The sequence below is a fragment of the Rhinolophus sinicus genome, linkage group LG07, assembly GCF_036562045.2.
Source record: "Rhinolophus sinicus isolate RSC01 linkage group LG07, ASM3656204v1, whole genome shotgun sequence".
NCBI classification, from domain to species: domain Eukaryota; kingdom Metazoa; phylum Chordata; class Mammalia; order Chiroptera; family Rhinolophidae; genus Rhinolophus; species Rhinolophus sinicus.
Genome location: NC_133757.1, coordinates 103,545,508 through 103,561,023, shown reverse-complemented (window position 1 = coordinate 103,561,023; position 15,516 = coordinate 103,545,508). Strand labels below are relative to the sequence as shown.

At 39.3% G+C, this 15,516-nt stretch overlaps 1 long non-coding RNA gene across 1 annotated transcript; it reads right to left on the bottom strand.

The window, feature by feature from the left end:
* Window positions 1–3,112: 3,112 nt before the first annotated feature.
* Window positions 3,113–12,235, bottom strand: LOC141572732 (uncharacterized). The gene is made up of 3 exons (XR_012498173.1): window positions 10,822–12,235; window positions 10,204–10,401; window positions 3,113–3,478 (listed from the first exon to the last, which is right to left on the bottom strand). It is a non-coding gene; the product is annotated as an uncharacterized LOC141572732 (long non-coding RNA).
* Window positions 12,236–15,516: the final 3,281 nt, after the last annotated feature.

Here is a 15,516-nt window from a genome sequence, read left to right as displayed (position 1 = left end):
ACTGGGGACTTTTTTGTACATAGGAATAAACTAAACTGTTTTGAAAAGTCATCGGTCATTCTGAAGCTCATTTGTATCATGTGACATCATAGAATAAATGCTTTACAAATAATTTGTTTTTCACAGAGTCAATAACTAATTACCAGTTCGTGCCTTATAAATAAATCAATATTGAAAAGTAAGTCTAAGTGGATTCATCACGGAAACGATCGGCTGACTGAGCAGACAGCAACCCCGGTATGAGTGCTTGGCTTAGTTGCTCTCTTTCCATTGCTTTCTTAAAAACCGCCTCCCATCTCTCCATCACTATTATGACAAAGTATGAAACTGGAAAAGGTGAGGCAAGGCTAGCCGATGATGTGAATTTAAAAATCATTGACCTGAGAAAAAGTTTTTGGCTTTTGAGTTGAGAGATGAAGCAGATTCTGTCACTGTAAGTAGAAAGAACAGGACGGACGGGGGATGAAAAAAAGGAGGATGTGAGGAGAGATACAGGAAAGAGAGGAGACGAGATCATTCTTAATACAAGGGGCAGCTACAGCTAATTGTGTTGCATTATAACATTAGCACTACCGGCAGGGAAAAATCTCCACGCCCTGTGTCACCATGACAGATCCGACAAGGGCCAAGTAAAAACAAGGGAATCCCACCTCCCGATGGGAAGGAGTGGTCAGCGAGAACAGCAGGGTACACCCTGGGAACGCCTGTGACGCCATCCCTAAAACTTGAATAGTTGCGCCCTTATTAGAATAAAATCCTAAACCTCTTTGTTCTTTGACGCAGTTGCTCTTCTCCTGGGCCTGCCCACTCTCATGCCATCTTGAGAGTGTATGATACTATTTCCTTTCTTCTAATAAATCCACTGCTTGCTTGGCTTTGCTCACATGGCTTAATTCTGTACGTCCTGGCATTCCTTCCTGCCACGATACAAGAATGCTTTTTTCTCAGGTAACAGTTCTAGGACACAGATCAGAATTCACCCTCAGCAATAAGTAAAAAAGAAAAGTATTTGCATAATGAAATTATGGCACTGACTCTGTCAGTGGTTCCACTAGTGCTTGAAACAATTTAACATTATCTCTGAAACTCAATTTTCCTTCCTACTCTCCTTTAAGGATCTTTACCATAAAAAAAAAAAAAAAAAAGAAAAGTTTTGAAGGCAAAGGGACAGACTTCGGCCACAGCCAGGGCTATGCCCAGGCTAGTGGCCAATGCCAGAAGGAGTCTACGTCCTTCTTTCCCTCTCACTCTCCCTCTGCCCTTCACGGACCAGTTCTACTAAGCTGGGTTGCCTGTGCTACATTTGACTTGCTTGTACACACAATGCAACACCGGAAGGCCCAGGAATTCTGGGGTGTCCTATTCTTAATAAAACGCCTCCAATTGGGGCACTGTAAAAAGAGATTTTCATGACCGCTGAGCCCTGAGCAAAACACAAATATTTTTTTTGCCTGGTAGAGTCAAAAGCCAAAATAAACTATCAGAGGAAACAAACAAGTAGCAGATTACTAAGCCAAAGAGGCGAAAGTGGCCTCGCTCTGGGAAGTTGCTGCTGCTTTGTCCAGATAATGGGGCACCTAGTAACTGATGGATTTTCTTTATTCCCAGTGATTCCTCTTAGCTTCTACTTGCCCTGGAGTTTTACATCCAATGAATCAATGCCATTCATTGTTTCCAGGAGGAGAATAGGTAAGAACAAGAACAGTTAATCAATTAACATTAATTAAAGTGCTAAATTAATTTTTGTACATCTATTACAGACATAACAAACTGAAAAGCAAAGCATTCATTTGCAAGAATCTGGCTTTGTTTTAAGAGAGAAAAGGATTTGTGTTTCCAAAAGCCCAGAGTGGAGCAGTTGGGGCTTTGGGTTCACGCTATAAATCACATCGAGACAAGAAGGCACAGTGACACACAGTTTTAGTTTCCTTCCCTCTGCGCAGAGAAGAGAGGGCAACCCTCCTGGAGGGAGAAGGAGAAGATGAGAAAGAGCAAAGCCACTTAAGACACCAATGAAATGGCCAGTCTGTGTCCCACCTCTCCACACCTCTCCATCAGCATTTTAATCCCCAAAAGAGGCAGTACTGAAACTCCAAGCCTTTTGAGGTCTCCAAAAGCACGGGAGACCTGAGCCCCAATTCCCGTCCCACACTCTAGAAGACAGCTTCACAGAGGACCCTGGGACGATATGAGCCACAGGAGAGAAAAATAGTGATGCCCCAGAGTTCCAACACCGGAAGGAAGTGTGCATATGTCTAGGTGTGTGTGCGAAGGAGGAGGGCCCAGAAAAATTCTACTTGACTAACTTTAAACCCTGACCTGACTCCATTTCAAACCAGAAATGACTGAGCTTTGTTGAGCTGGCAAGATTATTTTTTTCCAGGGCTAGGCAGAAATAGGGGCTTGAGGACCAAGTTGACTTGCATAAAAATAAGGTCACTAAGCTGAGTCTTGTAATTATTCACAATTCTTCTCCTTTAATTACTATTTATTAATTGATTTCCAGGAAGGCGGTTTGCACCCCTTCCCTTTACTCTGCTCTGGGTTGCTGGCTGCCAGCTCTCATTATGAAAGAAACAAGATCATCAACCTCCCGCGTTTAGTCTCTCCACCAGGTCTCCAAATCTGTTTTTTTCTCTGGCGTGGTCCCCTCACGGCACGTTGCAGCCATGTAGAAAGAGGAGTGTTTTAAGCCTCCACTAGTGCGATGGATCAATTCTTGCTTGGACTCTAATTTAAAATCGATTCCCCATGGGCAGAAATATGGGTGCTGTATTATTTTCTGAGCATGTCAGCAAATACCCTCCCTGCTGGCATTGCTTTTCAATCATGTCATACCCAGTGTCTTATGGGTACATAAGCTCACAAAGCCTTTGCATCTGGCCATTTGTTAATAATCCACACTTTATGTAGACTTGTTCAAAGTTTCAGAAAATTCTTCACCTCTCAGGCTGACATATAGTTTCTCAAATTAAAAGACTTCTGGAGATTTTTTTTTTTTTTAAGAAATAATTTTCAATCCTATAGAAAAGAAACTACCAACCTGGAACTGCTTGTCAGGGGCATAGGATAAATTTTTATAAATCTGTCCCTCATGATGAAAGCCCTGGAATTAAAATGAAAAATTTTATTGTGAGAACTTTTTCTGACTATAGTAACACACGTATTCAGCTGAGTTATCCATCACCGCCTTTGGGGAAGCCCCTCCAACCAAAATGAACAGTGTTGTCAAGAAGAAGCATGTCCATTTCGGAGAGGCACGTATTGGCTCTGCTGGGCCCGCCACAGCGCCATGGGAGTTAAGGCGCCCGTCGGGGAATTCATGCTGGCGGAAGTCCAAGCCAAATGCTTCACGGACGTGTCCTGATGTCGGTGCCACCGATGGATTCAGAACACAGGATGGCTGCACTCCTTCCTTTTCTGCTTCACCTTCTCTTCCAAGGCACTCATGTATTTTATAACATGGGCACCAAAGGAGCTGATCAAGTCAGTGTGTAGGAAGGAAAAAGAAAAAAGAGATGAGGAAATCCAGGAGAAAACTCCAATCTGTCTGCAAATTCTTATTCACTCCCAAGCATGAGCGTCAGCATTGTGTCACGTGCCAGACAAATGACGGGATCCAAAAATAGGACCCAAAACACCACTTCTAGGGCACTCAGACTACCCGGGCGAGTTATCTTGAGGGAGCATATTGTTATATGTGACCAGCTGTTCCTAGTGTTGCTATAAACTTTTAGATGTAAATCTGCAGAAAACATCAATTGCTCGGTGCAAACAGGTACTTGTCCTCTCACAGTTTTCCCCTCTGCCACTCTCAGTCACATTCATAACATAACTTACCAGTTGTAAGAATTACTTTTCTTGTTGAAGAGGACTATTGGAAAAATGACTTTTCTAATGTAGAAGTAGGTGAGGAGAATCTCAAGTTGGAGGTAAAACTCAGGGAGACAATAGCCCGGTCCTCACCCAGCCAACCCCTCCCTAACTGCCCTTGCTCCTTTCAGATCTGTTCTGTGGGCTCCCTGCACAGCAGATGGACCAGCACTGCTCTCTGTGGTGACGGAAATGACCAAGTCTGAACTGTCCTGCGTGGTAGCCATCAACGCATGTGGCTGCTGAGCACTTGAAATGTGACTCGTGTGAAGGAGGAACTGACTTTTCATTTCATTTCATTTCATTTCAATCAATTCAAATTTAAAATTAAATACCCAAGTGAGTCTAGAGGCTACCATTTTGAACTGTGCTGCTTCAGAGCATTTGCAGACCTTGCTTATAAAAATGCTGTTCCCTCAGAAAGGGCACAGCTCCAAGGGGGTGGGAAAGAAAGAGGCCCTGGCACCCGGCATAGGCATAAGGTAGGTCACTACATTTGACCTTGCGGGTGACCTTGTTTGGAGCCTCTGAGGATCGCAGAAGCTGACACTTCTGGGAGAATGGAAATGGGCTAAGATACCCTTTATGATTCTTTTCCAGGCCCATGGGAATTCTCCTCTATTCATTGTGTGTAATTGTAGTTTCTCCCTTCCGCCAGACATTTTTCTCATTTGTAGAAGTGTTGGTTGCTAGGAGACTGAATTGCCTTTTCAAGTAGAGTATTTTAGAGAGAAACAATTCACATGATTTCTTCTTTAGTAGAATGAAAATTTGTATAATGTTTGCAGTGCATAGTGAAAAAGTCAAGCTTTTACATTTCTTTGTGTATTTGTTTCAGCAATCATAGAACCTTTCATTTACTTTTCCCACTGCCTTCCACTGCAAGAAAAAACAAAAAACGAAAAGTGATTGCTCTTTCTGTAGTATTTCTCAAGAAAGAATAACATTCCCAGGCCTGCTCCCAGGGATGGTGAGGTGATGATATTTATCCTGCGTACCTCACAAGGGAGCTGTGAGTGAGAATCAAAAATAATCACATTTATAATGGAAATTGTAAAGCACCATCCACCAAAACCATAATAGTATTGCACTCAACAGTTCATAGTAATACCCAACTTCTTCTTCTTACTCTGGTTTGCATAAATGTATACAAATCAATCACTCTGAGCAAATCATTTAATAAAGAAACCGCAGCTCGGATAAATGAGTAAGTTCTCCCAGGTTTCTAACTTTCAGACATAGATGCCATTACACCACAGTAATTTCTCTGGGAATATGAATAAGGGTCTTTTAAATGTTCACGCTGACTTTTGTAATCGCTGTCGATAACATTTGATCCCCGAAAAAAAGAGTTGTGTGAATGACATGAGATTTCCTTTGTAATTCACCGAATACAATGTCTGACACATAACAGGTGCTCAATAAAAATAGCTATTAAATAATAATGATGATAACTTTGCTAGTAAAGATCTTTCCTTTCAAATTTCTTGGCCCCTGCTTTAAAAATCCAGTTGCAGTAACTTTCTATTGACCGATTACAGACTTCTGTATTGTTTGAGAAATCTGACAATGTTAATTGACAGTCGAAAGCTAAGGGCCTTCCTTCCTTTGGGTATCTCTGAGCAGCAGTAGCGTTCGCTAAAGGCAGAATGAGAACATTCACTTTACAATAATTTTATAATGTAAAAATGACGTGGTTGAAAGAAGCTATTTGATTACTTACGGAACGCCACATTTTTCTATGACTTTTGAAGAACCTAAAGTGCTTAGAAAGTTGAGCACAGGAGAGCACCCTGGAGGTTTCCTGTTTCAAAGGTACTGGCACAAACACAGTACTTAGATGTAGACGAGCATAGGGTGATGACCAGCTTACAAACACAAGTAGCCAGTTGCACGTTGCCCCAATATCTCCAGACCCCATCTTGAGGTTCTCAACGTGCAGGCTGACTTTTGTAATCTGGCTGCGCATTGGAACTACCAGGTGAGCTTTAAAAAACCCCAGGCTTCTCCCCGGGCCAATCAGTGCCTTCCTCTGATAGGTGAGGCAGGCACAAGCAGTTTTATAGCTTAAAAGTTAAAAGCCCCGTGGGTGAATCTAACATGCAGCCAGCATTAAGAACGAGGGTCGTAAGCCATTCTGATGTCAGGTTTCTGATTTAAAGCAAGCACTTCCAGGTCCATAGCACCACTTTGGCCCTACCGTAAAGGACTGTGAGATTAAAAGTGCCTCTGCACCACCCAACAAGAGAGTGCTACCGTAAAATCTACACAGACTCTCCTGCCCCCATTCTCCTCCTTTCCTCTCCCCTTCTCTCCCCTTCTCTCCACTCTCTCCTCCCCACTACGCTCTTTCTCTTCCCCTTACTCTCTTTTCTCCCTGGCTCATCTCTCTCTGCTTTCCACTGTCTCTCTCCTTACTCTCAGTTCTGCTCTAAGAAATCTTCCCTTTCAATATCCTTTAATCCCCTTCTCTTTTTCCTTTTCCCACTTTCTGCCAGTTTATCTCAGGAATCTTTCTTCTGCTTCATTCCTTATTACATTTTGTTCCATTTATGAGCCAAACTAAAAGCTTGGGCAGGGGCGAGGGGCAAGGGTCCAGACGCCCAGAGACATTGAAAAGAAACAGGTTCAAAAGGAACCTTTGCCACCAGCTTTTAAAGCCCTTGAAAGTAGCGATAAGTCCCATTTGGAATCTCTTCGTCCTCCTCTAATCAGACTTGCTTTCCTTAAGCACCAGCATTCAAAACAACACAGTTTTGTTTTCTCACGTAGTTCAACGCTCTCCTCTTTGAATTCAGGGCGTTGCAACATCACTGTGCTTTTTTTTCATGGCTTTCAGTATTCAGTTCTCCAGTTCAGTGGCTGGAGACCTGCAATCCCGTTGGCAGTAGAGTCGGAAATTGAGAAATTTAAGATGTTAAAGGAAAATTAGTTTGAGATCCTCAAGACTGAGAGTAAATCCATTAGTGATACTACTTACTAATTAATCATTAATTAAGAAATAATTAAGAAACATTACTTTTCATTTGACATTCTTTGCTTTCTGGAATCTTTTGCTGATCTCCCACCTAGGCCATTTTTTGGGAGATACTCATCAATTTGATCAACTTCACTAAAAACAAAATGCATACGAAAAGGCCTTGCTGTCTGCATCTGTTCTCCCAGGAAAGTGATCGACGTTTTTCTGAAATTTTCACTCAGCAAGTGTTTATACCCATCTTTGCCTCAGTCCCTCCTGCAGGAATTCTTCTTCAGTCCTTTGCATGTTTGCCTCAGGAGGACGGTTATGATCTGCCCAGTTCTGCCATCTCTGTCTATGTCTGCCTTTAGTTGTCTCACTTAACTCTGGAAGGAATGGCTTAAAACTAACATGTATAAGAATCTAATTCCTTGAGATTGTGGTTACTGTATACAGAAAGAAATTCAGCATGCCCGGACTTTTGTTTGTTTGTTTTTAAATAAAAGAAGAAAGGGGAAGGATTAATTTAGTTGTTAAGCTGGCCCAGGTTTGACTCAGGAACCTAGATATAAGATATAAGAATGACAATGTTTTGGGGTAAAGGCTTCCTGAGTTCCAAATATCCAGTTTACAGCAAATATATGGCACAACATCAGCATACAATCGCTATTTGATAAATAGTTGCTGTTCTGTGAGTTGTAAACTGGAGGCTGCCTAAGGCGATAGGAATTCAAGTGTGCTGTTTGAACAAATAAGATAATTTTGCTTTGAAAAACCTTCTTAGCCTATGGGATTCTTAAATCACCCTGGCTAAGATTATGTGGAGAACCTACACTGAGGGAGTGTGAAATGAAAGAAGATAAAAAAAGGAGGCCCATTTGGGGAAGTAGATGGGTTTTAATATCATTCTGTCCCAAGGTGTGGGCACTTCCTGCCACTGTCACCCTGTGCCCAGACTTCCTTGCTGCCATTATCAACAACATACCAAAAACTAACAATAACCTAGCTCCCTTCAGAAAAACCAAAGGTAAACAAAGCAGGATTCAATGTGCTTAAAGATCAAAAGTTTAAGAAGTAATATTTAAAACTAACAAGTTAAAAATGAATGAACAAGTAAAAATAAAAAAAAGATGTAAAAAGCTAAAGTAATGTTAGCACAGCTCAAAGAATAACATTTTAAATAATTTAGACTATATAGTTCAATACAATTTTCATAAAAAATACTTAGTAGGTGAAATCAACAAACCTTAATTGAATACCTAAATATTTTAAAAGAAACAGTATTTGCTATAAATTCCATCTCAGTTAATGGGCATTTAGCCAGAAGAAGGTTACCATTATAAATATTGACTTCTAAATGCTTAATTCACCAGAACACATTCAGGAAACATTACTAGTAAGCCTGTTAGATCGTGCATATTCTCTCCCCATAACTAAATTATTCTAAGGCAAATTAAAATAATTCTCTGCTTGGATGTGTGCGTGTACTTATATAAATGCCACATAAGTACCTAGACAACACCAAATGACTTCCTTGTGTACGATTCATGGATTCTAGATCCTCGTAGAGCAATGCATACAACAATTTCATATTGCTTTTCAAGATAGCAGGAAGACAAGAATAAGTCTTGCTCACACATATAAATTTTCCAGGCAGGCATTATTCCCTGGTTATCCAGAGCTGCACTGTTAACACTCTTTAATTTTAATAGCCTGTGCAATTCTGAATCCTGCTTGCAGAACGTGAGCTCAGTTCTTGCTATTTTATAGCTGACTTGTCTACACACCTGGGAGAAGTTTCTATTTTGATTTGCATTCAGAATTGTTTTTTTAAATCATCTATTTGAAAACAACTAATATCTGAAAACACAACCAAATAAATTTTCTCCCTTTTATAGCATGCAGAAAAACCAAGATTAGCAAGTATGAACATGATTTCCAAGTTTCAGTTTTTGTCAATATTTCCTTAGGATCAAGAAGGTTTTGCCCTACATTTTTGCATGTACAGAAGTAAAGCCAAAAACACAAACATATATTCTACTTTTTGCATTAAGTTTTAGGCTGCTTTACAATTTTAAAATATTCTCTTTATCTATCTATCTATCTATCTATCTATCTATCTATCTATCTATCTATCTATCTATCTATCATCTATCTATCTCTATCTATCTATGATCTGGTAGAATCCAGTGCCATTTAAGGAGCTAAGCTGAGCAGGATAACATCAAATATGTTTTTAATAGTCATTAAATAAAGTTTCAAGAGTGAAGATATCTAAGAAAATCCAATTCTTAGAACGATGTAGGAAAAAAGAACATGGTTCTAAGAAGTTAAAATTGAAGTATCTCTTTCGTGGATTTAGTGAAAATTCTCTCAAAGAAATTGATGTCACTATGGAGTGATTACTAGGATACCTCTTAAAAATCTATTAAAATAAGCTCTTTTCTTTAAATATTGGGCAGAGTTCCACTATTTCAAAATGACTTTGAAAATCATGAAGTGTGTTCTCTTAGGTTTTATCTACATGAACAAAACAGGTGAATGAATGGCCCTTAAGGAAAAAACAATGATTAGAAAAGTTTTTAAAAATAGTTAAGACTTTCTCGTATGATTTATTTGAAAAGTAGGCTTGAGAAGCTGAAAAGAAGATATAAAGATCATTGCAAATGGACAATGCAAAATTCCTTGTGGGTAGCTAAAGGCCCGTTATTGAAAGAATCAAGGAAGAGAGTTTACATTTAGAGTAGACCTACTATTTGCTAAGTAACATCATAAAAGTCCTTTTTCTGGAATTGAAAGTAACACAGATGCTTCAAGCATTTCACGTTTTGGATTTCTGTTAATTAACTAATAAAAAATGTGCAATCACTTCTACAGGAGTGTTTATATCCAGTTCTGTAGAAGGAAGGCAGGCTGGAAAAAAACGATGAACCCATTTTAGAAGGAACTAGGAACAGGAATCCCAGATTCAAGGGTACACAGTAAAGAAAAGGTTACAGCAAAGGTTACAAGTACATAAAAATAGACAAAAGTTTAAAGAAAATAAGTCTCATTAAAGTATTGGGAATATTTTTATTTTTCATTTTTTTCACTTTGCCCTATGGGAAGAATGTTTCTGAAATTTCTGCCTATTATTATATAAAGTTGGGCTAGGGATTTCTAGAAAGTGAAGCTGGTGTCGATTTGAATATTTTTACCCTTTATGTTTTTCTACCCTTAATAAAGTAGTGTGTGTGTTTCATGTCAATAGTTACCAAAGATCACATTTTTATTGGTTAGCATGACCAAATCAGAAGGATGTTGTAGTTTATAGAATTTACCTTTTTATAAGACAAAGTAAATAAGCCAAGAAAAGTTAGATCTCGACTCACCCACCAGGTTTTTGATAGAAGGCCAGGTGACATGAGGATTCTGCACTACTAGTAGCTAGTAGTGGAGCAAGGGAGCAATCTCCAGGTACAAATCCTGACTGCAGACCGGGCCTCTGCTGAAGGCTTGAACACCTATCGTAGAATTCCCAGATACCCAATTCCATTCAAGCTCTTACCAGGACTGGAAGAATGAAATAGCTAAAAGAAATTAAAACAGAGAAAAATCACCTCTGTGCTGAAAGGAGGGAAGGATGACATGTCAATAATTGTTTGCTGAATGAATCATGCAAAGTTCTAATATCTTCTTAAGACAGACAGCAGAAAACTTGCCATAGCTAAGACCCAGAAATAAAGAAAACAGAGTTACTTTCATTATATCTGGGGCACATGTCTACAGCTATTTCTACTAGCATTTGGAACTCCTGTTGATAATAGTGGAATATCAAATTTGTCAAATACCAGTGGAGAACAAAAAGGGGTTGGCACTCTGACCCCACAGAAAGTGGACTCGTACTTTCACCCAGTCACAGACTCATCTATGGAATCTTCTTCCTTTTTCCTCACCATTACTCACAATCATATTAGTACTTGAGATTTTTTTACCCCATCCTAACTTACCTAGAGCAGTTGTGGACTCCCCACCATCTCATGGTCACTCTGCACTTTTTGGCTCTTGCAACATTCTCAGTGTAAAGAATTTGCTATAAGGCACCTCCAGCTGCACACCCTATAAGAATGAAATGAAACATTCTACAATGAACTCTTAGGGAAAACAATACTTTTATTCACTTGGAATGCCACCAAAGGTATAGGAAGCAGTGTGATTACAAATAGCTTCCACGAGGGTGGTAGACAGGCAAGGCTTTATATTCAAATCACTGGTAGACCTTTACAAAATAATCTACTATATGTTGATAATGTCATATTGATTTTGACAAGAGCTACTGCATTCATAGGTTCTCCTTTTAAGAATGTTCTCTTAAAATAGGTAAGCTCAACGTAAGACAATACTTAGGTTTCATGGATATTTTCCTTTTGAGTATTAAAAATAAAACAGAAACTAGACTGACTGTGCTTTGCTTGTGCATTTTTTTTCCGTATTACCACAGTGCAATACCACAAAGCATCCTGATGGCAGGTACTTACAGTGAGATAATATCATAAATATTAATCCTTGTGTTTTCCTCTCCCCTAATTCTGACCTTCCCATCCATCAGTCAGAAGCAGTCATATGACCAGAGGAGAATTAAGATTGTTAGAACAGGAATTCAAAGAGAAACTATTTATATTATTTTTGACTTCCAAACTAAGATTTTAAAATTTAAAATAGAAGCACTGAGGGCAATAAGACAAAACATTTATAATCCTTTTAAGAAGACAGATGCCTGCTGTAGCCCCTGGCAGCATCCAGTAGCCAGCCAGCACCCGGGGACCATCCTTACTATTCCTATGAGCTCATCATCTTACTCCCGGCAGAGAAACTACAATATCCTCACTGTTGACTGCACTTTGACCACTGCTCATTCAACAAAAGACCCATCCATTCGAAGTCTTTGTTGAGCTCCTGTTTGAGCTGTCCCAGACGGAGACCCACTTCTGGGGGCACTCAAATCCAGTTCCACTCTATCTATTAAGATTCCATATAGCTATTTATAATAGAAAAGCTAAAAGTAACAGGGGCTTAAGGGAGGAGAAATTTATTCCTCTATCATATAATAGACATCTAGAGGAGAGCAGTCTAGGGCTGCGATAGCAGCATTGTGATCATAAAGACCTCAGGCATATTGTTGCTGCATTATCCTAGCCTGGCTTCTATCTTCAAGGTCACCTCTTGTTCCAAGATGGTGGGCTTTTCAACAATCACATTTGATTTCTGACAAGAGAAAGGTTGCAAAATCCATACCTCCCAGCTGAGTCAACAATCTTGCTGGAAGTCCCACACAACATTTCTGAATAAATCCCACTAGCTAGGACTTTCCCACATGACCACGTGTAGCTGCAAAAAGACTCAGAGATGTGCAGCATTTCAGGTGGCTGCATTACCCCTCTTTCACCCTCCCACCCCCCCAAAATAAGTCTTCTCTTACTAAGAAAGGAGAGACAGGCTACTGGTTATTACCTCAGTGTCTACCATATGCTTCTCCCTGCAAAAAAAAAAAAAAAAAAAAAAAGCTAGATCTTTGAAAGGGAGTTGGTGTAGATCTGAATACATAGGTACATACCTTGTAGAAGGCTGGATAGCGGGGAAAATTCACCCTTGTTTCACCATGTAAATATAATATTTCCATTAATATTTTTAAAATAATTAAACAGCAACTAACAAATATTTCAAGTGTATTTTATATATGTATCAAGGTATGATAATAAAAAATAGTAAATGCTGCTGCTCATAACATCAAGATGTTGTGTTTTTTGACCATGATGGAATTGTGCAAGCTGAGTTTATACCCAGGAACACAACAGTGAACTCTGAATTTTATAAGGGCTTATTAGAGCATTTATGAAATGATGTGATTAGAAAATGGCCTGAGAAATGGGCAAATGGTTTCCATCATGACAGTGCCGTGTGTCACACATTGTTTCTGGTATGCGGCAATTTCTGTCAAATAAAAACATTACGGTGCGTCCTCATCCACCTTATTCACTGGATCTGGCACCGTGCGACTTCTAGCTCTTCCCCAAAGTCAAAATGACCATGAAAGGTAAACGTTTTGAATTGATTCAGGACATTGAGGCAGGCATGACAGCACAACTAAAGCCACTCATGAAAGAGGACTTCCAGAACTGCAGAAAGTAGCAAGAATGATAGGATAAGTGTGTTCGAAGAAAGGGGGAGTATTTTGAGCGGGATTAATGTCAATGTAATGTTATTATTACTGTAATAATTTTTAAAAATTTTTAAAAATTTAAACAATCACCGTATTTTTTTTATCACACGTCGTATGTAAAATTTACTCGTATACACACACAGACAGAAGAAAAGTGTGTGGTGGGGGAAGATCATGGAACAGATTTGTAAAGGAAGCCTGCAAACAGCATAGCCACCCCTTTCAAGACTGTGGATGGTATTGCCCAGGGACATCTTGAGTTGCAGGTAAACCTAAAGAGCGGCTTTGCCAATGACCTTGAGAGAGATCAATGTCCTAGAGTGTAGAATTAATTTACCAACTTCAGCTGAAAGTAAGAGTGAAGAATCTGTAATATATTTTAGGCAATTATAAGAGTTAAGAGCAGGAGCAATTAAGAATGGAAGTGAATGTATCCAGGGAAATAATAGTTGATACTCAGTGTTTACTATTTGTCAGGGCTGTTATGGCCACTTTACTCTTTAAAAGGCACAACAACCCTATGGGGTGGGTGCTATTATTACCCTACTTTTACCAGTTAGGAAACAGATCAGAAAAGGTTAGTAACTTGCCCATTACATACATACAATTGCCCAGTGACATGTTGCACTGTCAATCAGTGGCAGGGCCAAGTCACAGCAAGGTGGGTGGCTCGCCATGCTGTGCTCGGAACTACTGCCCCTTCCTCCTCTGGAGGTGCAGCCATCTGATCAGAAGAAAAGATAGAACGACCTGATAGGATCATTAGGATGTTGTTGATGGTGGAAAAATGGAAATGCCTGAAAGTTTTAAAGAAATCCGTATTATTTTAAAAACGATGTCAGAGATGCCAACCAAATACTGCTTTTCTTGGTGGTGGGTCATTTCTATTCCAGTTCCAATTGCTACTTTTTAGCCCCATAAATGATAGCGATAAAGGCTGCTTGAAAAGCATCTCAATCCTTGACTCTCATAAAACAAGTTTATGAAGCCACAAAGGAAAAGATGTTTATCCTCAAGGGTTCTTTCAACTCAGTGTCAAGTCACAGGAAACACAGTTTTGTGTCTAAGCAAAATGTTTTCACCACCGATCTCCAGACAACCCCCACTTATTTGAATTTCTGAATTCAAGACAGAAATTAAACAAGAATATAACACATACCATAATATTGTTTCAAGACTTCAGAGTTAAATTCTTAAGAAATGTAGACACTATGACCTTAGACATAAAAATCTCACAATTTTGAGTCATTGTGAGATCTTTAAACCATAAGCAGTACCAAAAAAGGGCAGTCCGTACCAAAAAAGGGCACTAGAGGGGGTAATTTGTTCAAAGGAAATTGTCCAGAGATCCACTTCTTGAAAAACGGAGCAGTGCAAACGCCTAAGATTGTAACTCATACTTTCTAAATTCAGCTTACTGTCATCAAAGTATCTTCCAAAACTGTGTTTGCTAAGTGTTAACTGTTAATAACATTTTAAATTCCTAAGTATAAATTATCTTCACTAAAATTACTTCCAAACCTTCATTGTTTAATAATTCAATCAATTTGCTTTTATAACAGAAGTGAAAAAAATAAAATCACTGGAAGATGATTCTCCCAATTTCCCAATTACTTAGAATATCTTTTAATTATCTAACAAAACATATTGTTTTGTTAGTGTCACTGTTCTAGGTGCTGGAAATACATTGATGAAATATAGTGTGCATTGTGAAACTTCACAAAATAACTTCAGAAATTTACATTTTCCTCAATGGTTTGAGTGTATTAATTTGAAACATTTTGTATTAAGAAAAAAATATTTTCAAAATACTAGAAAAAGTTCGACACAATTGGGTTTGGATGAGGTAAGAACAAATCCATGATTTACAGTGAGTCACAAAGACCTCCCAGGGTAGGTATGTGTGTTTGTCAGTAGGGGTCCTGGGTTCCACATGGTGGAGACCTACTACTCTACACTTACTTCCTGAGCAATCTCATCCATTAATCGGCCCTCAAATACACTGTCTAGATGCTTTTTCTTGGTTCCTGTCCTTGAATATTGAGCTAAGAATTTAGCTTTTATTATTGGGCAGAATAAAAGCCAAATTCTTATCTCAATATTCAAGGCCCCCCCCAAGGTGCTGGTCCCACACGCCTTGACACATCTCCATTCTGCACCCACACACCAGTTCTGCTCAGCTGCACCACATCTCGGCTGTTCTCAGAACACGCCACACTTGACCACCTCTGGTTTGATCTCATTGTCCACCTGGGGATGTTTTTCCCTTTCCTCTTCTTTCATTATGAAAGTCTCATTCTAAATCCACTGATTCTTTAAAGCTTCTTCTGGGCAGCTGGTCAGAATAAACAGGTTTCTCCTGCACTCCTACGGCATTTCCAAGTGGACCTCTAGTGTGGTACTTATTTTATGTCACTTCACATTCGTTATCATAAATTTTGCCCAGCTCAAAAGCAGAACTCCAAATGTCTGAGCTCTGAAACAA